Raw genomic sequence first — 23,735 nt, 5'->3', positions numbered from 1 at the left:
GAACCATAACCTACTAAAGAACCATTTTATGTAGTGGATGGTTCTACGTGTTAGTCATATGGTTCTTTGGGATATTGAAGGGTTCTTAATTCTTATTCGAGTTATTGGATGGTGGTGGTGGGTATAAATTTGCAAAATAATTGTCCCTCTCCATAAGCTGCACTGAAAAGGAGAAGATGAAGGTTTTTCTGAATTTGTAAATACAACGAAGATCATGAAAGTACATTTTACAAGAAAATACTATTGTAGTCTTGCTACTTGAGAATCCCATGTATAATTCAGTATGATACTTTTAGTGTCGTTGTAATTGTTTTCTTAAAATACATTTTTAATTTTTGTCCGAAATATCAGAGTAAAATCCCTATGGTTTTGTGGCTTCCACAACCTGCGCATGCGGCTGACGAGTCCTGGTAGAGTGCGGCTCGTGCGAGGGGGTTACGAGGTTTTTTTCTCAGAAGACGATCGGGAGCAGTTACAGTACAAGAGCAGTAAGGTAATTTTTTAAATGGGGAAAAATGTTTTGGAATAATTTAACCATCAGAAGGCAATTTAAAATGAACTATGAGGATCGGATTAAAAAAAAGTCCCACGAGTAATTTTTTGACATTCCGAACGATTTTACTAATTTGACGATAGGGAGTTTTTTTTCCCGTATGACTACCAATAAGAACTTCAAAGTAGTTGAAGTTTTTTTTTTATTTTATGTGAGGGTCTGTGGCCAATCGTATGTAGGAAATTTATTTCTGCTTTAAACGCTCAATTGCTGTGTTTACTGAAGGATTTTTATTTAAAATAAATACTATTAGGGTGATAATCCATATCATCCCGGACACTTAGAGCTACTTTGGGTTATCCATCCATCCATCATCTGAAACCGCTTATCCTATACAGGGTCGCGTGGGATCCAGAGCCTATCCTGGACGCAAACTTCGGGTTTTTCCGAACTGCTTTAAAACCGAAAAGCTCCTGTGCTCGACTAATTAGTTAATTTCTTCTTGTGCTTAACTGGTTTGTTTCCTTGATTGAAAGACTTATCCAGCATGTTTCACATTAACATTAAGTAACACATGCATGGTTACAGGAGACTCAGCAAGAATTCAGCGCTCAAGTGAAATCCAGGTCCTTTTAATTGAAATAGTAGTTTACAAATCCTGTTCAAGCTCAAAGTGTCTGGGATGACATGGATTATTTGGTCACCCGAAATACCATCGTTAGCAAACGGTTAAGATCTGCAAATTAGTAAGTTAGTGCAATACGTCCCCAGGACGGAACAGACAAACCTTGGCTATAAATAAGAATTAAATTGATTAGGTGAGAACGATCTGTTGTGACTATAGTTTGCAATGTAACCAATTAGGTTTTGTTTAGAGCCCTACCACTGAGTTTGATGGGTGACTATAACTGATAATTTTAATGGTTGTTGGTATCATTTAAATTATAATTTTAGAAATATATATAAAGGACCAAATATATATAAAGGACCAAAGGAGTTGTAACCACCATATTGCAGCAATAAAGCAGGAGTGCCAAAAGATGAGGCCAGTGCCTCCACAGAGTACAAAGGTACAGAAGATACTATATTCAACAGCACACCACTGCAGAGGTCTTACAAGAATTCCCCTTCTTTTCTATTCCAGTCTTGGTGAGTTAAGATGTTAATGTGCATCAGTTTAGTACATATGTAATTCTGCACTTTGCATTGAATAGAATAAATAATTTGTCCCATATTTGCTTCAAAACACCAATAGAATTAATTCATTTAAACTACATGTTTTGCTTCAGCTGTGTGAAGAAGCATCAGCACTTCTTAAGATTGATGTGGACAAGCAGGTCATCAAAGGGTTCAATAAGCTGGCAAGCCAGCTTGTGTCCATGGCACCTGAAAGCAACCTGAAGAGGCTTTGCCTGCAGTCTGTTGATGAGAGCCAGACTGATACTGAACGAAATGGTAAGCTACACAAGTCTCTTATAATACACTGAAAGACTAAATCAGATAGGAGGATAGTTAAATCTACCAGAGTACAATATTTCTCATTGTATCTGAAAGAACTGTTGCTAGTCTAAGGTAGTCTGTTTAACCCTATTAATTAGGTCATCAGCCCTCCTTCCACTGTTACTTTTGTTGTCTAAGTGCCAAGTCAAGTTAATCAAATTCATGGTGTTACGATCAAGTACACCTTAAATTAGATAGTGAAGAACATGTGTGGGTTAACTGTACAGATGCTGTGGTTGTTAACGGGGCTTCATGTTAAATAATAAGCAACAGCAGCAGAATAAATAATGCAATTTTTTCCCATTGCACCTCACTTTTAGGTCATTAAGCCTCATGAAGCTATTATAATTAATTGTTTTAGGTAATTCTACCACATTGTATTACAAGTATTTGTGGTTTATATCCAGTGTTTTCCTTTTGATGGTAGCATGTAATTAGGATAAGAAGTTCCCCTTATTTATTTCAGATTTCACTTAATCTGTTTTAGGTCTTTAAGCCACATTCATTTCAGATTGGTATGAGTGTTTCAAAACTTTGCCGAATCAAATTTGTGAGTTTTGTTAAATTATTTGTGATTTACAGGCCAATTGGTGAATGCAGTTATACTCCTCCTACCATCCATCTTCATAGAAAATACACCCCAGCTGTTTGTAATAGATAAGGTTAGTCATTTTGTGCTTGTGGTGGACAGTCTTGAATTTGTTCTTTTGAAAATGCGAAATGTGTACTTCAATGTTTTGCCTGATATTAGATTTTTATATATGCTGTAGGTTTGGGCAACACGGGAAAGGTTTCATCACATTTTTTTTTTTCATGCAGGATCACAACCTATGATCTTATCATGATTCTTTTTTATGTCAGTTAAGACTTTTGCAAGTTACTGAACAGTACAACCAAACAAATTCCCCAATAAAAAAATTGGCCATCTAAGGTAACAAAATCTAAAAAGAAAAAAACACATTACTTAGGTGAACCTTATTTTTGTAAATTTCTGTTTGCATTGTGTCGGTTTTGGAAAATCCAAACAAGTTCCATATTACCAAAGTCAAATTCTTTTTAGAGACCATTGTTGCCCATACCGCTATTTTGCGAGATAGGAAATGTGAATTTAGAAATAATTAGATATTAAGTGCATTTTCAATTACAGGACAAATACCACTGCTATGTCCCACAAAAAAATACATCTAATGTATTAAGTAATTTTGTTGTTAACAAACTGGGATTTTGTATGCAACTAAACATAGGAGAAAGCTGTGATTTGTAATTATGATTTGTAAACATGACAGGTTTACAGAATACAGATTTAAGACCCAAATGTTTTGTTTCAGGAACCGATAAGCCCAACACCTACGATCATCTTGAGCAGCATTGATGGCAAGCCCCTGAGTGACAGCACAGATGTTACTGTCATGATGGATGGTCACAAAATGACAGCGGACAATGGAGAGACAGACATTTCTTTGGCCATGGCTGTTTTGTTGGCCCTCTATCATGTCTACAACATTGCATATCCCTGTCAGCTTTAAACTTTAAAAGTTTTTTTTAATTTTTAGAGATGTTTATTCTGAAGCTTGACACTTTAACAACACGTGTACCAATAGCTGTGCAGAGAGTTGCCAATGCCCTGAATATTTCTTAAAAAGCACATTGTATGATATTAGGATTTTAGTTCAGTTTCTAAATAAATAAAATGGAAAACCAACTTCTATTTGCATTTCTCTCTCGGCTTTACACAATATTGCAATGTTAAATAATAACATTATTAGAAGAACCATTTTTAACTAAAGAACCATTTGAAAAGGGTTCTTTATTTAACCCTTAGGAGTCTGAAGGTGTTTTGGAGCCCTGAAGAGATTCTGACATGTCCTGACATTTGTGTATTTTTCAGTTACTTATAAACATATAAATGTCTAAAGTCTGATAACATTGTATTCAGCAGAAACTGGGCTACAATAATATATGAGCAGCATGTATGTACAAGTCTTTATATTGGAGAAAAAAATAGTTATGCGTGATTATTGAAAACAACAAAAAAATAAGTCACTGAAATTAGACCACAAAACACATTCATGACATTTGTGTACAAGATTTTTGTGACCTGGATCTTGTAGTGTAGAGGTTTTACTTCAAAATGATGTGACAATCATCTCACTCACTCATTTACAGAAAACAATACATTCATTTAAATTTTCTAAGACACTTTTTGTTTAGAAAGGCCATATGCGAGGAGGTGGGAATGCTCATGAATAATGCTGTTCACACCAGAGAAGACAAAGACCTGCATAATGAGCTGTATAATTACCCCTTTCAGTCAGGTATGGGACAGAGGAAAGTGCTACAAGAAAATAATTTGAGGACAGAAACATATTTCTTGGTTTGTGGTTTATTTAGCATGCATGTCCCGATGTGAGGTGCTGGTGAAGGCAAGGGTGATGCAGACACATTCCTAAAAACAAATAAATAAAAAAATGTTAGCATCTCAAACATTTACACCCGAAATGTTTGTGCTAAACAACATTACCGATAGCAGTATTATAGGCTAAACAAAAGGGAGCCAAATATATATTAGCAACCATAATCTAAAGCTATCCAAAACGAGGTGAAATACATTAGAACATTTACAAACATCTGTAAACTCCATAAGGCATTATCTTAGCCACCAGGAAACAACATGTTTGCTACATAAGGCAGCATGTTAGCAGAGTTATCTACATGCTACACTAACCTATGTAAATGGCATTGAAAGCCAATGTTTCACATAAGCTGACAAAAGCTAGCTGAAGTGAGGAAAATATTTACTAATATTAGTTTAATATTATCAGAATAAGAGTTATATAAGACTTAATAACCCCAGGGCTGTCAAGTTTTGAAGACAGGCAAGAGTGACATTCCACAGGAAGCCTTTTCATTGGTTGTTGTGTTGTATTTTACCCAGATACAATAGTACTATTTTCTGATTGGCTATTGTGTAGGCCCTTTCTTTTTTTTTGATTGGCTGGTAAGTGACAGGCTCTTGGGGCAAATCTTGTCCGACTTCAACGTCATGAAAGAGGCGTGTTTCCGACGGGAAGCGACGTTTTTCTTGACGTTTCGTGACGTTTTCATCCGAGTTCCGACTTGGAGAGAAATAGTCGAACGCACTATTAGACTATGTGTTTTTAAGCCGGGGGGCGTGGCCTTGTACGCATGCTGCCCGGACTGTTTTCCGTGTGAATGGCTGTGGGCGTGCCCTGCCTCGGGTCATTAGCAGATAATGAAGTGTGACAGAAATTCTGTGCCTCTCCTTGGTTTCACATGGATTACATAAACTGAAAATATTTATTTTTCATTTAAATTGCTTTATTTAAAAGTAGACACTTTAAGCTTTCTATGGATATATTTCTCATGTCTGTCTGTGCAGTATTCGCGGAGTTTCAGTTCATTTTAGTGACGTGTTTCAAAAAGATTTTCGCGGAGACTGAGACGGCTGAAAGCGCACCCTGTTTCTTTTCTTTATTTTACAAAAGCACAATGTTTTGTGGATATTGTGAGTATACATGAATAAAAGTAGACCCTTTACAGATTCAAATGATGTACTACACTTACGTGTATGATCAAACATGACGACGCATTTTAAGTTCTTTTCACGGTTACCAGAAAAAAATGCAAGTGTCCCCGCTGGCGGGTCCGCCGACTGCTAAGGGTTAACCATCTGGGCCCACAAAGAACGTTTTTGAGAAGGGTTCTATAAAGAACCTTTTTCCCTGTAAGTTCTTCAAAGAACCAGAAAAGGTACCTCGAAGAACCATTTTTGATGGTTCTTCGTGGCACTTTTGTGGGTTCCTTAAAGAACATTTAAGGAAATGGTTCTTTAAAGAACCTTGGTTTGAAAGGTTCTTTATGGAACCAAAAATGGTTCTTCTATGGCATCACTCTAAAGAACCATTTTCGGTTCCAGTTAGCACCTTTATTTTTCTGTGTGTACCTGCAGAACTATTACCCATAAAACAGGAAAAGGGCAATAAGACCAGCAAATACAATTATACACCATTTAAACCTAATTACAATTATATGGTCAATAAAACAATTAAAATGTCACCTTATATGCATGCTATTAAAAAGTTAAGACCTCTAATCCTCTAGAGTCGACGGCATCGTTGGCAATGCAGCGATCTCTCTTGTGTATTTCAGTTCATAACTCACTGAAATCTTATTATAGAAACATGAAAAAAAAATGCTGACTAAATCAGTAATCTGCATTCTTTTCAAAACGTCCATTGTTGGAAGTATTAAACTTTTTTAAATTAGGTTAAATCGGCAAAAAAGTAAACCATGTCACCTTACTTTGTTTTATCTGCATCGGGGGTGTGTAGTACCACTGTCACCCGAAGATCGCTATTCACATTCTAAATAGCCGCATTAGCGCGTATTCAGATTGCATTCGCATGGTAATTTGATGAACAGCGCAACGGTGAAACGCGATCCAGATACATCCCCTTCAGCGCCATAAAAGGGGGGAGGGATGTGGCCAGGTGACAATGGCTCATTCATACACATGAAAGTTGCTACATATTCAATGAAAGGAGCCTGAAATAGTTACATGAGTTAGGTTTTTCTTGTTTATTTATCCAAATAAATATTGCAACTACACCATTTAGTCATCTTCGTGTAGCCAAGACTTTGGTGATCAGATATCTGGGATCAAAACAAACTGCCAGCATTGCTTAAAATGTAGTTTTATAATGTTTCTGCAAGTGTTCCAAACTGCATTTTGCCATGTCTATACTTTGAATGTCAAATTACAAACTTCACATAAATCTAACATATTTACAAAGTACACTAAGATTAAGATGAGTTTGTTGCCAAACCAAATATATAAGAAATAATTTATTTGCCAGGAATTAAGTTTTTGATATTGAATGAAATGTGTGAGCACGCCCCAGTTAGTGAAAGTGTGTCCCCTACCCCAAGACTACAGAGGGTTAAAAAGGAACACATCCGCATGACTTCCAAGCTCTGCACAAGGGTTGGGCTAAAACGGCATCATACACCTTCCCAAAATACATAAAATCAGTAACCTTGGGAATAAAATAGGCTAATCGCACAATAAACAGCACAACAGATCAAAATGTTAATAAATATTAATAATGTTAATTAGGGGTGTCAACAATAATCAATTCGGCGAGGCATCGCGATGCGGGGCATGAACGATTCAGCATCGATGCGGCAAAGTGCCATAATCGATTATGTCACTGTTGATTTTCTGGCGGAAAATAAAGTTGTGAAGTTTCAAATACTTCCGGTTCCGGCGGAATAACAACAACAACGAGCAAGATGGCTGAGGCGGAGGGAGATGACCGCGATAGACGGGTTATTAAAAACGCGCCCAAAGCTTGGAAAGCGGACATTCCTCACTCTGAAACGGATTGTTGATGGTGATGTTGAACTCAGACGGAAGAAGATGTTTGTTTGCACAAATTTGGTAGTAGGCTAAGCCTACACACTTTATTTTTGGTTTACATTACTGTATTTCACATCTTGATATTTTGTTGTATGCAGTTGATGTGATGTAGGATCAGGGCAGGCATATAATTGCCATTGTCTTAAAGCTGCTAAGCTGCTGTTTTGTTGAGAATAGTTTGCACTTTACTTTACTACTTGAAAAAAGTTTCACAGCAATAAGTGGTTACTGTGTGTTGTTGCACTGAATATTTTTATTCCTGGGTGGTTGTTGTTAAAATAGTGCTACTTATTATTTTAATATTTGCACAGGACTTCAGGAAGTGGCCTGTCTTAGAGCTGCTATTTTACTGTGTGTAAAAAAAAAATATTTATGTTCACTGCTGAAAAAAGTTGGCTGTTATTTTATTGCTCTATTTATTTAATTTCAAATGGTTCTTAAGCAGAGAGAAGAGAAACATTTCTCATTCAAAGCACTGAAAGCACTGATTTTGATTTTCTTTTTCAGGTTTGAAAATGCCATATCCAATACCCTGTACCATTTTATTTAATTACATTTTATTTAATCGCATTTTATTTAATTTAATAACTTTTATGTCAAAGATACAGGAGAGACATAGCAGCCAATAAAATCTGTTGTTTAATATCTGCTTGTATTGCCTCACAACTGATAAAAAATTTGCCTTGTGCGCAGTAGAATTTTGATGGATCGCAATGCATCATAGAATCGAATTGAATCGAATCGTTACCTGGTGAATCATAATCGAATCGAACCGTGAGGGCAGTGCCAATGCACACCCCTAATGTTAATATTGATGAATAAGTGCTAACAGTGATCAACCAAAACAGTGCTCAGTAAAATCTTTACATGCCAATAAATAAAATCCATACCAAATAAAACACACACACAGAAAAACAAAGCACACTTACCTAAAACCCGACGTGTCCTCTGTGTGCTTCAGGAAAATGCATCATGTCAACCCTGTAGGATGGAGTGTCACCACCTAGACGTACCGGGGCAGCTTTCGCCTAGGATCAAGGCAGTTGGATGGATGTCAACTTACCTCTGGGGGTATTAACACTAACTCAATTGTTCAAGTTGCTGCCAAAGCAAAACATCTGTGTGCAACCACTGTCCACTATTGAATTAAGTAAATCCAACATGTTCTTTTTTTCAGTGTATATGGAGCCCATCAAGGGCTCATCATTAGCCCATGTGGCTAACCCATGTGGGGCCACCATGGAAACTGTGGACAAAATTGACTGGGCCCCACTTGGGTTTCCCATGTCAGCCCAAGTGCATCCCATGCGGGCCCCACATGGATGTGTTGGCTGGGATGTTGTGGATAACGCAGTTTTAAAAATAAGTGCGGCATAAATGTTTTAATTTCAATTTTACCTGAATTTACAAACATTGTGCCGGTCAGTAACAGCTCCCAACACTGAACTAACGTTAAAAGTTTATCTTATTGACCCACAAGCTACAGCGTACTCTATAATCCAACACATCTAAATTACTTTTAAATATTACTGTGATTATATGGATTAAAACACTTGCTTAAGATTCATTGGATTTGTATATTTGGATATTTTACTTACTGTAGTGTGAAGCGAGGCCGATCCGCCATCTTGAAAGAAACGAACGAGGAATAAGCGCGGGCAAGACAGTTTACGTGAACCTGGATGACGTCATACGCAAAATCACAAGGCTGAAAGATTTTCAGTTAATAAAACTTTAAAGAGACATTTTGTTTAAATTAAACCAGCAAAATTTTACATCTTACTTGAAAGGTTTAATTTTTACAAACTCATAAATAAGAAAAAAGTTCTAAATACTCATAAATTTTAATTAATATAAACTAATTGTAATTATTTAAGTTAATACAACTCAGTTCAATCAATTAGTTACAGCATTAGGGTTTACAGTGTAGCTAACCAGGTAAAAATTCGCAATTAACTTCTAAATTATCGAAATTCAGCTACATCAATAAGTACATAAGTTACCACGAAACATACATGTATTAGTTTAATAAAGTCTAAGCAGAAATTATCAAAATAAATCCGGCTTTGGTTTTATTTGCCGGAGCTCAAACGTCGGACATCTCCCTTATTAAAAGGGCGCGGACTCTGGCCGTCGACGATCACGTGCCGCTCGCGCCACACAACGTCGTTGACCGCAGTCTGTCATACTCTCGCGTGTTTACGTCTGAGTGACAGGCGCCGCAATGAGATTTAGGCAGTACTAACGTTAAAAAAAGCTCTTACTGACCTCATTTTACTGTATCATATGCGCAGTAATTTATCTTGCTTTCTTAAAATAACCAATACATTTTTGTGCTAGTGCTCTGTTTGAGTCCATGAATTATGTCCTGCATAGAAATGTGTAGTGGCATAACATTTAAACAACTGGATCGCATTTTAAAACATAATCTTATGTAGACATCACACCTCTCCCGGAAGACTCCCGCAAATGCACTACAGCTCCCTCACGCCCCCGAATGATGTGCAGCATCCCGGAAATCTGTCCACACAGAAATAAAAGCAATCAAACGCAGGGAAGTGGCCACGTGCCTACGGATTGTATGTTGGGCGTGGCTACGGATAGTCTGCCGCCGCCCCACAACTTTCACAGCCAGCACCCCCTTCCATCCCTAAGGTGGGATAATTCAGACATCCCAACCTGCAAAAACTCAATTCAGGGAGGTGCCCCCAACCAGGAGGGAGATAACTTCAACAAACTTGATTTCACAGTTTAATTTGTTCATTAATTTTCTCTAGTCAGCGCACTCACGAATGTCAATATTATGTATTTTGACAATAATATAAGTAGATTATTCTACCATTTATGCAAATTCCTTAATTATATTCCATTGCTACTTTACAAAAGTCTTCAAGGAATCTTTCATGACAGCATTAGCAACTAACCAAGTGTTTAACTAGTGTGGACTTGAATAATACAGCACATGAAATGACACTTGTTAAAAACTCACCTCAACATGCCTTTTACAATCGTTTAAACCGTTGTAACCCCCCCCTTTCAGCCACCAAAGGGGGTACACGCGACTACAAGCTGACCACGTTAACTAGATCCTGGGTTCTAAGTTCACTAGAGGTGGCTGTGACTCCCTGTTTACCCGCGAGGTGTTATGCGACGAGATTTTGTTCCCTTAGACCGAACATTTAAAACACAAATAATAGATTTAGCAGCGCGGTGCCTCCACTGTGGGAATATTGAACTGAGATGAAGCTAATCAGTTCATAACATATTCCCCCAGAATATAAAACAAAACCACCACATCCTCAATAAAGACATTCAACACTACTTAAACATAACCGGGCTATTTATTGAGCCCTATTCAGCAAGGAAGAAAACAACAGCTCCAATATGACCACTAAAGTAAAGAGGAAAAAAAAACAGAGCAGCGTACCCTTAAACGGTAAACCTACATTTACATTTCGCTGCAATGCAATTAAAGTATAAGCATAAGAAAAACCTGTTGCACAGCGTGGTGCGTTGGGGCCCAGTCGTTGGTGCACTTTTTATTCCACAACTTTGTTCGGGATCAAAAGAAAAGAAAACTCAATGCCGAGCAGTGGGCGCAGGCGAGTTCCGGCGAGCAGGGCTTCCTTCGGCGTTGTGCCAATCCACACGGCGTCGCGTTGCCTACCTCCCTTGCAGCCGTATACCTCCTGGTCTCCGGCACCGGGGCAAAACAGCAAAACACTCCGGGCGACACTTTTTTTCCTTTTCCCGAAGGGCGAAACCGAAACCTGCTCCGTCTCCTCTCAAATCCTGCTCCGACCCTCTTCACGTCCTGCCCCGACGATTCTCCAACGTGTTCTCCCGCTCTCTCTTAGCCGCGCAGTTCCTTAACACGTCTTTCGTATTGGTCCATGTACATCCTATTTGCAACCCATCAACATGGATGAACAGGATTGGCCACTGTTATGTGTCCAAAACGCGGCAACTCTTGCCCTGGCATTCTGGGAAATGTAGTCCGTACAGAACACAGTAACAAAAACATGCAATTTCCTGTCTAACATTGTCACAGGTCCTTACACCGTCATGGGCAATGCTGAAATCACGGTTGCAAATAGTACAGCGCGCGCAACATTGTCATTATTTTCATCCATATTAGACAAGGATACACTTTTGTGTAGTCTGAAGTGAAATGCGTTTTATATTTTCGTTTTTTGGGGCACTCTCCCTCTGTCATGATGCTCCACTGAACCGATAACTTCGGTCCTCGAGAAGTTAAATAAAAGCCCGCCCGCATTGAAATCTGATTGGCTTATTTTGCTAAGTAAACTAATCAGGATGCTGTCTGTCTAGCACGGGCTACAGGCACACACGCAGGGATCCACACATATACACGTTCTATCTTTCTCTCTCTCGCTCATTCCGTCGTACGCGCGCGTCTCTCAAGTGCGCGATGCTCACGCTACTGTCTCGCATGCATTCTCTTGTTTACTTGCTCTTCTTTCCGGGATATTTTATTCAATTTGCGGGTATCAGGGAGTCGCTGTCAATATGTGGGAGACTCCCGAAACTTCCGGGAGACTCGGGATGTCTGGATAACTGCTTATTGGTACTATAATGATAGCTGTTAATTTTCAGGGAGCTGTGATGATATTCGAAATTGTGCAGGGTTATATAAGTACTGTGAAGCTGTCGTTATCCAGTTAAATGTTTAAAAATATTTATTATTTTATCATATTTTATGTATACTTTCAGTTTATTCACGGGTCTTTCCTGCATTCATCTTACCATCCATCCATGCCTACTTTAAAATCAGACAGATTGCTTAACTTGCACATGTCCAATTACGCGTACATATTTTATTGCTGCAGATAATTAAGGTAGGTAATACAACGCTGAAGGTTAGATGTATAGTACGATTACATACGTACAACATGTGGTCATTTCAGTCAGACAAACGTTTAAAATGGAAAACGAGCTTTCCGTTTTTACCGGCAATTTCCATAGCATGTCTTAGTCGAAGTACTACACTACCATCTATTGGACAAGTCAGGTTACTGAATCGTGAAATGCGTCTGTACTAAAATGGATAATATCTTTAGTCATGTTTTCTTTTGGGACCACTACAAGAGGATTATCAGTATGAAGGTTTATCAATAAAGATAATTTATTAAAATAAATATTACAGGGCTCTCCCTGAAAATAAGATGCTCTTAGCTTCCAAAGCCAAGGACACATTCTAGTGATTTTCCAGGAGACTGGACCTAACTAACCTGGGGTCTTATGAAAAACAATGAATCAGTTCATGTTGAAGCTCACAAGGTGTGGAGAACAAGAAACACAAGTAAGGGAGAAAGGCAAGGTGCAAAGCATACACAAGCAGTGTAACGACATATCAGTTACAATGTATGATTAAACATACATCATTTCTCACAGTATGAATAGTGGCCCGTTGCTCCTACTATAGCCTCACGCCTCCAGGGTCATGGGTTCAATCTGCACCCCTGCTGTAATAAACAGTGAAGTTATTACAGTAACATGATGTTTATCAGTAAAATAGTACAATACTGTAGAAAAAATGCTTTCTGGGCAATATTTATGAGAACCTTGCCGATAAAATACTGTAATGTACTGTAATTCTGTACATGAACTTCAAAAAAATAAACTGTAGAATTTACTCAGATTGAATGATGTAACAATTTGCACTCACTTTTTTGGGTTGACTTTAAACTTTAAAGTATACCCAATTCTAGGAAACATTTTAAATAAATAAAGCTATAATCTACCTACTGTCACAGTACCATCCTGTAAGATTTACTCAAATCAATTAATATTTCAATATTAATATTAATTAATTTGAATATTAACATTAATTAATATTTCAAATCAATATTTGTACTCACTCATTTGGGTAAATTGGGGCATTATTTTTTATGAGTAAAGTAAACCCAAGTTTATCAAATAACATACCTAATGTATTTAAAGGGCCCTTTTCAGCATTCAATGCAAAGTGGTACCAGGTTTGAAACAAGGGTCTTTGCCAGCATGGCCTGATACAGTTTTCTGTCCCTTTGGGAGTAAAGGTCTTTGCTCAAGAGCTCATTAATATGGCTATTCTGACAAGACTGGGCTGTTCTGCAGCTGTGGTATATTTCACCCACCGTCGAAACTCTCCCAAATACTGACCTTGCAAGATGTTCTGTCTTGGTAGGATGTGCTCCATGGAGTGACATAGAATAAAAAACCTCAATGCCTTCTAACATCCCCACCATAAGAACACACATTAAGTCCTGCTCATACTAATTCTGGTATCTAAACCATCAGCTTTTCAGGACTCTTTGGCAATTATACATCTCAAAACACACAACGCCAACTGATACAGAGCAATCAGTTTAAACAACCAAAGGAATTCTGAAATAAAACAAGCGATATGTGGTGGAGACTAATATCTGTGGCATTCCATTCTCAACTGCAGTGGGATTCTAAATATTATGTAAACATGGATATCCAAAAATTAAGCCTAATTGAAATCGAAATATTAAATGAGCAGAATGATTAAATTTGTTGTTCTATCCCAAGTTGTGATTAAAAAGCACTGAGGCTGCCACCCATTATATCTGCTCTAGGGAAATGCATTTCTGCGGCCACTAGGGGAGCTCTCACCTTCTCTCAGCCCTGCTAAATAATGTTGCATAGTCTAACAAGCTTTATAATCTGTGTCAATGAGCAGTACCTTACCGGAAATGCTTTCCCTGGGAATTATTGTAAACATGTATTACGTATTATAGGAGAAATACTTGTAAATGAATTAGATTTATTAACTGGCTTCTGAAATTAGGAATTGTAAATGAACTGACCTTAATGAGCACTAATTAAATTAATTCAGAGACATTGCAATTCATTCCACATGAAGAGTTACAACTTAAGCTAAATCCGCTTAAATCATTTAGAGCATAGTCATAGTAATCAATGAAACACCTATACACACACACACACATATCCTTATGGGGACCGCTCATTCATTTCTATGGGAAAAATGATAATGCTAACTTAACCCCTACTCAGCCCTAACCATAAGCATAAGTAGGCAACCAAAATACAAGAGTTTTTGCATTTTTAGTTTTTTCATTGCAGTCACGGATTTTTATAAAATAGAGTTTTCCCTTATAGGGACCAGGACCAGCTACACCTGTACTATTACACAGGCTACATGTGAAGAATGTGAGACAAAAAAGAAGAGCATTTAGACAGCCAGAGAATGTTAACTGCCAGTTTAATTATATTTATTACAGAGCTTATTGAATTGTTCAGTGAAATAAATCCATCCATCCATCCATCATCCATCCATCGATCCATCTAGCAAACGGGCTGGTAGCCTCTCCTCAGCAGTATATGGCACAAGGTTGGTGCTCACCCTGGACGGGAGGCCAACTCAAATGTAATAATACTGAAAATAGGACAGTGATGTAAACAGGAGAGATGAATATTTATTAATTTGTCTGTAATTTGATTAATTAATCACTTAATTCACGTTCCACAGCCACTTGTCCCATGTATGGTTACAGGTCTCTGGAATATAAACCTGAAAATAATGGGCGCAATGCAAGGAGGAACCCAGGAGGGGATGGCAAACCCATCGCATGGCAGGGAATAACCCAGATGGGGACACCAGCCCTTTAGGAGTGCAGGGAATAAGTAGAGGGTGGTGCCAACCCATCACAGGGCAGGGAAAAAGCCAGGAGGGGGGTGCCAACCTATCACAGGGCAGGGAAATGCCAGGAGGGGGGTGCCAACCTATCACAGGGCAGAGAATCTCCCAGGAGGGGCGGCAGTCCATCACAAGGCATGGCAGTTCATTAGATCACAAAAACCTGCTTTGTCAGTTAGACTGCGAAAGGCATTCCTAAAACTCATTTAAAAATAATGAAAAATATTAGAGTAGCTGGTTGGATACAGAACAACAAATTAGGGTTATGAGCATCTCTCCGGGATCCACCCATCTATCTTCTAACCTCTCATCCTGGTGAGGGCTGTGGGGCCTGGAGCCTATCCCAAACAGGACAGGACACGGGGATGGAGTACACCCTGGACAGGATGCCAGTCATACAGAGGACACATAGACACTAATACAGCCAACTGGACCACATCTACCTCTTCTAAAACATCCATATAGTTTCCTGTCTGTTTCTGACAGCTTTCACCATTTTTCTTTTGCTCCAGTTCTTTGTACTTTTTGAGGTCACAGGTTTTAGTATCAGTACATTTGCAATCTAGAGGAATGTTACCCTCCAACTATGAATTATTGTTTGTGGTCAAAATCACCCCATTTGTGTTAATTTGCACAAATTATAGTATAAATCGATATATTCCAGATCAATTTTTAAAGTGATTTCAAGAAAGGCCTGAAATATCATTATCGACCATCATGTGACCCCAAAAGCCGTTGGAAAGCCAGTAAGAGGCCCATATGATGCTTAGAGCTGAAAAAAGGACAATATGCTGTTTTTGTTAAAAAATATCACAGTGCAGTTGTTTTAAAAATAAATCAATGGCTTTGCACAAAATTTTTTATGTGTTTTGTCTAATAAAAACCTGAAGTATCTGAACTTGAACCAATACTGAGCAAAATATCACCACTTACTTTTATGAATGTACGCATTATCTGTGATGTAGAATAAAACACTATGGCTCAAGAAAACAGTCCATTTCTGTATTTTAACAAGATAAATGTTAAAGTAAGAAAAGATGACAAAATATTTCAAACTACATTTTAGAACAGCAAAATCAAATATACTGTATACTGATAAAATTGCAAAAATATAAACATCAGTATATCAAACAAATAACACCAAAATCCCAAAGATGAATGAACACTGAACAATAACTAATCACAAACACTGCAAATGCTCTGCACAAGTGTGACAGAATGCAAGAAATGTAGATGTATGTGGTTTGCTAACATAACATACAAGTAGCACAAAGTGTGGTCGTCTTGCATCTGGTGATCCTGTGCGGGGACGTCATTCACAGAAAGCGTACAAAAATGGATGCTGATTTGTAAGTTGGGGCTTTTCTCCTCTATATGTGGGGAACCCCTGTTCAAACAGATGCAATTAACAGGAAACTTCTTCTAACTTAAGGTGTGAACTGCTTCATCTGAGAAAACTAGACTTAGGAAACAGGGAGCATCAGCGACAAGTCAATGACTGACATCTCATACAGCCATATTGCAAACTAATACACACATAATGAGGATACAACATGAAATGGTCTGGGGGAGGGGGAAACATTTCCACATGTAGGGGGATAGAGGCATTTAATTATTTACAGAAAATTCCGTGTAGCCAGTGTAGGAACCTGAGGTCAGTTTAACACAGATCACTGTCCGTGGTGCTGAAATCTCTACTTGATCGGCTGGTGCTGAATGAATAGGACGGCTGGCCAACATATCTCACTGTGTGATTCCACTGACTGGTACCTTCTAATGCATGGGATTTTTAACAATGAGGAAAATAATTAAAAAAAAAGTTATTACAGGAAACAATATTTACATGCCTGTAGCTTTCATCTCTCACGACAGGAAACCCAAAAACTATTACTTTGTCAGGGATCCGGGGCGCGAGAACGAGGCATGGTGCACAGAAAGGGTGGACGATCCACTGGCGGCTCCAAGAACAAAAAGGGGTTTATTAAATAAAACAGAAAACACTACAAACACAGCAAAAACCAAAAGGACCACGAGGGGTCAAAAACTAAAGGGGATAAATAAAGACTAAATAACAAAAACCTAATACACGTTGAACACTGAAAATCTCAAAACCATCAAACAACGACAATCAACAACACACAATCACAATCAATGAACCACTGGGGAACTGAACAGAAGCAGGAACTAAAATACTAAGGGGTAACGAGACTAACACAGGACAGGTGAGGCTAATTAACAAAGACCAGGGAAACAGGGCACAGGTGAAACTAATAAACTCAAAAGGAACTGATAACAGGGAAACTAAGAACTAACCAAGGAAACAGAAACTAACACTGGGGAATTACAGAACAGGTAAAGACACAAGCAGGGGCACAAGGAACAAAACCAAATACAACGTCACCAGATACAGGAACTAGAAAAACTCAAATGAAACACTAGGGAGCAAAATACAAAGACAGAGGAGGTGGGACTCAAACACAGGACAGAAGGGTACACACAACTGGATGCTCAACACATTGAGCCATATGACAAGACAGGCAACAGGGGAGAACAAAGACTAACATAAAGAACAGGATGACCAGCGACACCTGCTGGTCAAACGGGGAAGGGACAGAGTGGGACAACAGGAGGGGCTGACCCTGACAGAAATACAGTAAAACCGGTCTAAGTCGACACTCGCGGGACCAGCTTAAAAGTGACGACTTAGAGAATTGAAGAGATACACCTAAGTCGACACTTCGGCGACTTATGTCTATCTCGCCGTTTTGCCGACTAGTAAATATAACACCATACCTCTACTACACCGCACTATACACGCGAGACTTAAGCCCAGGGAGCGACTAGTGCGATAGGTGGGGATTCCCCGTTTCTACATCGCCGTGGTGACAAGCAGGCGGCGGGAATGCAGCGATTGGGGTGTCGACTTACAGGTAGGAAAATCCATTCATTTGTGTTGTTCGGGATTTAGGTGACGACTAAGGGAATTTGACGACTTACAAGCGGCGATTTACACAAGGAATTTTAAAGGAAACATCATTAGGAAAAATCGGGACTTTTGCTTGAGCGTCGACTTGTGCACATTGACGAGTTACAAGATGGCGACTTAGACCAGTTTTACTGTACATTCATGTTATATCAAGTATATCACATACTCATTTAAAATCACAAAACACACCTGATTTAATCTATATTTTAATTATTTCAATAGTATTGCTTAATTACAGCAGTTAAACATTATCTGTATTACAATGGTACAGAAAAGTTGGGCTTTGGCTTTCCTGAGAGAAGTATGGCCTTGCCAGGATAGATGTCCTGTATGATTTGCGTTCTCTTTCATGCAATTATAGACACGTTTGTATTCATCTTCCTGGAGACCATCCATTCATTTCTGTGGTCAAAACACTTTTTTTAGATTTTTGATTGCAGTCACAGATTTTTTTAAAATTGAGTTTCCCTTTGGGGGACTGAAAAAGCTGGTCTCCACATCGTCAAAATTTCAGGTTTTATTGCATTGTGGGGACATTTGGTCCCCAAAATTTAATATATACATAATGCGCGCGCACACACACACACAAGTTGGTCTTCTTATCTAAATGGGGACTGTCCATTCATTTCTATGGGAAAAACCCTAATCCCAGTCACGACACCCTTAATCCCTACCCACCCCTAACCTTAACCATAAGTAACCAACCCAGATACAAGACTTTTGGCATTTTTACTTTTTTGATTGCATTCACAGATTTTTATAAAACTGACGTTATCCAAATGGGGACCTCAAAAGATGTCCCCAAAAGTAGGGAAATTTCTGGTTTTACTACACTTTGGGGACAGTTTGGTCCTCAAATGTGATCAATGCAAATCCACACACACACACACACACACACACGTTTGTATTCATTTCTTTGTGTGGACTCTCTATTCGGTTCTACGTGGAAAAACCCGAATCCCAACAATAACAACCTTTACCCCTCCAGCCTAACCTCAACCATAAGTAACTAGAAAAGATACAAGACTTTTGCCCCCCTTACAGCGCCATCCACCTGGCATTTCCCAGCTGGAGGCAAGGCACCGGAGCAGGGCAGTAGTGGGCAAAGTGTCTGATCTCTCCGCAGCTGCCATGGCTTTGCGCGTATAACGTGCATGCTCTGTCCCTCTCTGCAGACGGAGCCCCCACATGTGCAGGTGCAGGTTTGGCATGAAGTGGCTGGCGACCGGCGTGATGTTGCAGACAGGGACAGGATTGTCTCAGTCCGCTCAGCCTCTGCCAAGGCCTTGGCAAGCATGGCCGGCGTCTGCAGCTACATGTGTTGGCACAACCGTTCCGGGTACCGGTGCCCTCAGCGGGGAGGCTTCTGCTCACTCTACCTGGTGGATCCATCGGGTTGCCCCAGGAAGGCACGCTGCCCGACTCCCGGGGTGCACATCCCACGCACTGGTGCTCCTGGCTGCCACTGTAGGAAGTCGTTGGGTCGTTGTATAGGAAGTGGTTGTAGTCTTCCAGGGAGGTTAGTTAAGAATATAAGAGGGGGGAGACAAAAAGCCCTAAGTACTAATAAGTGGGCAGTGTAAAAGGCCTACCCTTTGCTGTCTGTATTTAAATGCTAGGAGCAGTAGAAACAAAATTCATGATTTGAGGCCTTCATTTCATCAGACTCATGATATTATAGGACTAACAGAAATGTGGTTGAGTGACAATGATGGAGAAGAATATAATATGGATGGTTACATGTTGTTCTGTAGGGACCAGATAAGCAAGAAGGGAGGTGGTGTTGCAGAATATGTAAAAGAAAATTTGCAGGCAAGGGAGCTCACAGATAATAATAAACCTAGAGAAGCTACAGCACCCTCCACAATTATTGGCAGCCCTTGTAAATATTTTTAAAAAGGGTTAGAAAAAAATCTACCTTTTACTAAAATAGCTTCATCTAACACCGAAAAAATTAGAAAAATCCAACCTTTCATTGAAATAAATTTTTTCGAAGAAAAAAAAATCCATCAAGAAATAATTATTTTTAACAAAAATACTTGAGCCATGATTATTGGCACCCCTGCTTTTAATACTTTGTACAACCTCCCTTTGCCAGGATAACAGCACTGAGTCTTTTATAAGGTTGGAGAATACCAAGCCGGGCATCTGAGTCCATTCCTTTTTAGAGAACCTCTCCAGATCAGCACTCTACTCTTCAGCTCAGTCCATAAGTTTACAGTGGGGTTCAGGTCAGGTGACTGAGATGACCATGGCAGAAGCTTGCTTCTATAGTCAGCTAACTATTTTTGTGTTGATTTGGACATGTGCTTAGGATCGTGGTCCTGCTGGAAGATCCAGTGAAGGCCCAGTTTTAGCTTCTAGTGTCAGTATTGTGTATGAATAAAATGCAAAAAAATATCCCTTTGTCCACTGGTGTCCCCTTGTTGCCCTTACCCTGTTTGTCCCTTTATCCCCTTTCCTGTGAATACTGTTACACTGCAACTCTAGACTGGAGATCATAACAGCATCTTACCTATAGTTTTAAAAGAGATGAGGGATATTATTTAACTTTGCTATTTCAGAAATCTGTATCTGTTGGTGTGTTACTAATATAACACCCATATTCAAAAAAGGGGATAGAAGTAATCCAACAAACTATAGGCACTTGGAAAAGTAATGGAAGCTATAATCCAAGCCAAAATGGTGGACTACTCTTGGTGTGTATGTTGTTGCTGCCATGTCCCACTCTCGCAAATGTTGGGAAGCAATTAAAAAGGCCAGTAGGATGTTGGGTTACATCTCTAGGTGTGTGGAGTTTAGGTCAAGGTAGGTGAAGCTTAAGATTGTACAATTCCTTGGTAAGACCCCACCTAGAATATTGTGTGCAGGTTTTTTCACCTTACCTTAAAAAGGACATTGCTGCCTTTGAAAGGGTTCAACGTAGGGCTACAAGAATGATTCCCGGTCTTAGTGAAATGTCTTATGAGGAGAGGTTAGCTGAGCTGAATCTGTTCAGCCTCGAGCAAAGGAGACTAAGGGGGGACATGATCCAGGTATGTAAGATTCTGATAGGTTTATTTTTTTTCCATTACTGCAATATGTCACTCATGATTATATAACAGAATAGATGAAACCCTGCCTACATCTAGCTTTCTCCCAGGGGATTCACTATCCCAGTGTAATTCAATACAGTCAGTATCTACTGAAATGCTTGATATATTTTCTTTTCCATTGCATTTTTGATGGACATAGAGGACAGTATTTGGCTGAGACAGTATTAGCTTGAAATTTTTATTTTATAATAAATACAGTTTAAATACAGCTCAACCTCATGACAGTGAAAAAGTCTGCAGGCCATTGCAGAGGTCTTGGATGATGTTCTCATCTATGGAGGTCTTTGGTGGCTGTCGTAACCAGTGTCTCTGCCTAGGCCAGTGGTGGGTCTCATATTGAGGTACAGAGAATGGGTCCTTCCGCCTTGCGGATTCCCTCTTTCCCTGAGCAACAGCTTCCCTCCAAGATGATGGGGGGAGTGCGGTGGACAGAACTGGGGCTTCTTCCCTGTCATGCACTTTCTGGACCACTGGCTGAGGCCGGACACACAGATGAAGTTGCATCCTCAATGTTAGGCCTCTGGAGACCAATTTCTTTAGCTGGCCTGTTGCACAGAAACATTTCTCTTTATTGTAAACTGTAAGATGATTACAGCAACTATTCTGCTGTTATTCAATCAGTGAGAATAATTTACATAGTACCGACCAATTTTTTAAACTTCAATTAACATCAGACTGTCTCAAACTCATGTTAAAAAAAGTTCTGAAATACACACGTTTATATACTGGCTGATGATAATGTTCCACCGCCCCAGCATCCACGTCTCCAGTACAGGTGCCAGCCTGGTTAGAGGGAGGTGATGTGGGTGGAGATTCGTCATCTCCCCAATCAATCACCTCATCCCACTTATTCCAGGCTGCCCAGTACTCATTATCTGTCCAGCTCACGGCTTTTTCCAATCGCCTAGTGCTGAGAGGAGAAACAGGTTTCAGTCAGACAGGTTGCACTACAGCTCACCAGACAACAGTAAAAACCTCTTAAAGAGCAAATACATAAGCCGGTTCTATCTAATAATTGTATTTAATAATAAAACAGTACAATCATCTAAGTTTTATCAATGTAGATGGCCAGAAAATTTTACTGTCACATATATATGTACTTGTTACTGTGGCAGTACACTTGTTAACAATAATGCTAATATACTTACTGCAGCTACAGGATATATATATATATATGGGGCATATGGCATACCGAGCATTCTCCGGTATGGTATTAATTCTAGTGCCACCCCCCTCCCCCAGTCAATAAAATGTATTGCTTAATGCCAACAAAGGGAAGGGTGAGTGCACTTGACCTTCTGAACATGATAACTGGTATTTGTTGCATCTTTTTATCACTTCACATAATGTCAAACGTTTAAATGCAGTTTTGGGTGTTTTTAGAAATCCATATTGCTCCCTCTCACGAGAGAGTAAAAACCAGTACAGTATCTCTGTTTGGACCAGTGGTGGGTCTCGTACTCAGGCACAGAGAATGGGTCCTTCCACCCTGTGAATTCCCTCATTCCCTGAGCGACAGGTTCCTTCCACGCTGATGGGGTGATGGTGGTTTCCAGAACTGGGGCTTCTTGTTCCCTGTCATGCACTTGGCTTTGCTGGACCAATTGCTGAGGCTAAGAATGAAGTCGTATCCTCACCGTTAAGCCTCTGGACAGCAGTTTCTTTTGCTGACCTGTTACATAGAAACACTTCTCTTTATAGTAAACTGCAAGATGATTACAGCAACCATTCTGCTGTTATTCAGTCATAGTACCATACAATTTTCAATCTACATCAGACTCATGGTTCGAATTATGGGGGGTACTGGAGGGTACTGTACCCCCCGATCAAGACCCAGACCCCCCCAAAGAGACAAAAATAGCAGTTTTGGGGGGTTTTTAACATTTTTCTTTTGCTGCAAAAAAAAAAAAAAAAGATAACCTCACCTTGTAGGAAAAGTTTATGTAAAACAATTTCAGACACCCCTAATGTGGACCGTACCATTTTAACCACCTCGGCTCTAGAAGCAGCCAGTCGGTTGCGTCATTCATTCTCATTGAGTGACCTGTTCATTGTGTTCGTCTGTCATAGTACTGTTTGTCGTGCATTGGTAAATGTGAGTAGCCAGCAGAAGTCTAACCTGTTGAAAATGTGTTATTTTACAACCTTCATTTATTCGTTTAAGTGTTTCATCTACTAATGCAAGCTGACGTCTTTATAAGTTGAATTACTTACCATTGTCCTTCTGAGGCAGATGTTCTGTCGAGTTGAGCTACTTTGTCCAGGTAATCTACTGTAGTGCTAATTGATAGCCCTAATCATAGCTTACCTCGACAAAGTAGCTCAACTCGACAGAACACCGGTACAGTCAACTTTAGTTACATTAACTAGCAAGATGAGCTAAGTTCTCTATTTAAACCAGGCTTATTTGGTGAGGTAAAATCGGTCATGGTCATTTTCCAAGGAGATGAACTCCATATGTTTTCGTTCTCATTTTATCACGAATAAATTGTGCCATTCTGAAATTAATTTGCCACTTAGCCTGTGTGGTTTGT

The 23,735-nt window shown here is 39.3% G+C and overlaps 1 long non-coding RNA gene across 5 annotated transcripts; it reads right to left on the bottom strand.

Annotated features, from left to right (window-relative positions):
- Positions 1 to 4,360: 4,360 nt before the first annotated feature.
- Positions 4,361 to 11,422, bottom strand: LOC140582192 (uncharacterized). 5 transcript variants are annotated; one of them, XR_011985120.1, is made up of 4 exons: positions 10,927 to 11,422; positions 9,032 to 9,953; positions 4,843 to 8,461; positions 4,361 to 4,439 (listed from the first exon to the last, which is right to left on the bottom strand). It is a non-coding gene; the product is annotated as an uncharacterized lncRNA (long non-coding RNA). The 5 variants fall into 5 exon arrangements; XR_011985119.1 differs by having other exon boundaries at positions 9,032 to 9,141; positions 9,449 to 11,418; XR_011985121.1 differs by having other exon boundaries at positions 9,032 to 9,111; positions 9,449 to 11,418.
- Between the last annotated feature and the right edge of the window lie 12,313 nt (positions 11,423 to 23,735).

The sequence above is a fragment of the Paramormyrops kingsleyae genome, chromosome 24 (assembly GCF_048594095.1).
Source record: "Paramormyrops kingsleyae isolate MSU_618 chromosome 24, PKINGS_0.4, whole genome shotgun sequence".
Lineage (NCBI taxonomy): Eukaryota > Metazoa > Chordata > Actinopteri > Osteoglossiformes > Mormyridae > Paramormyrops > Paramormyrops kingsleyae.
The sequence above is the reverse complement of the archived record's forward strand: the minus strand, read 5'-3'. Positions and strand labels throughout refer to the sequence as shown.